The sequence below is a fragment of the Rhinopithecus bieti genome, unplaced genomic scaffold (assembly GCF_001698545.2).
Source record: "Rhinopithecus bieti isolate Rb0 unplaced genomic scaffold, ASM169854v2 scaffold_1103, whole genome shotgun sequence".
Classification (NCBI taxonomy): Eukaryota; Metazoa; Chordata; class Mammalia; order Primates; family Cercopithecidae; genus Rhinopithecus; species Rhinopithecus bieti.
In genome coordinates, this window is record NW_016803302.1 from 253,061 (window position 1) to 253,430 (window position 370).

Sequence of the window (370 nt, forward strand, 5' to 3'; positions counted from 1 at the left end):
GGACTGGCGACCGGCCGAGCCCCACCCCGCGCGGGCCCGACCCTCCCCGCCCGCCCGCAGGTGGGGGGAGCCCGGCCCGGCCCGCCCCTTCCAGGCGCGCGGGTTTCTCCCGGCAGCGTCGCGGAACCCGGAAAGCCGGGCGCTAGGGCTGCATCTGGTGGAGCTGTGCTCGGGTCGCTTCCTCAACCTCCCGGAAACTGCAAATTCCTCTGCTAGCCGTCCGCCCGCCCCGAGCCTCGCTGGCTCGAGTTTCGGAGAGGGCGGGGTCAGAGCAGGGAACTTTCTCTGCTGTCCACACCCTGCTCTTCCCCCTCCCAGGGTCCTATGGGGGAGGGTGGGGGTTGCCCGGCCCTGTGGAAGGGCCCCCCAG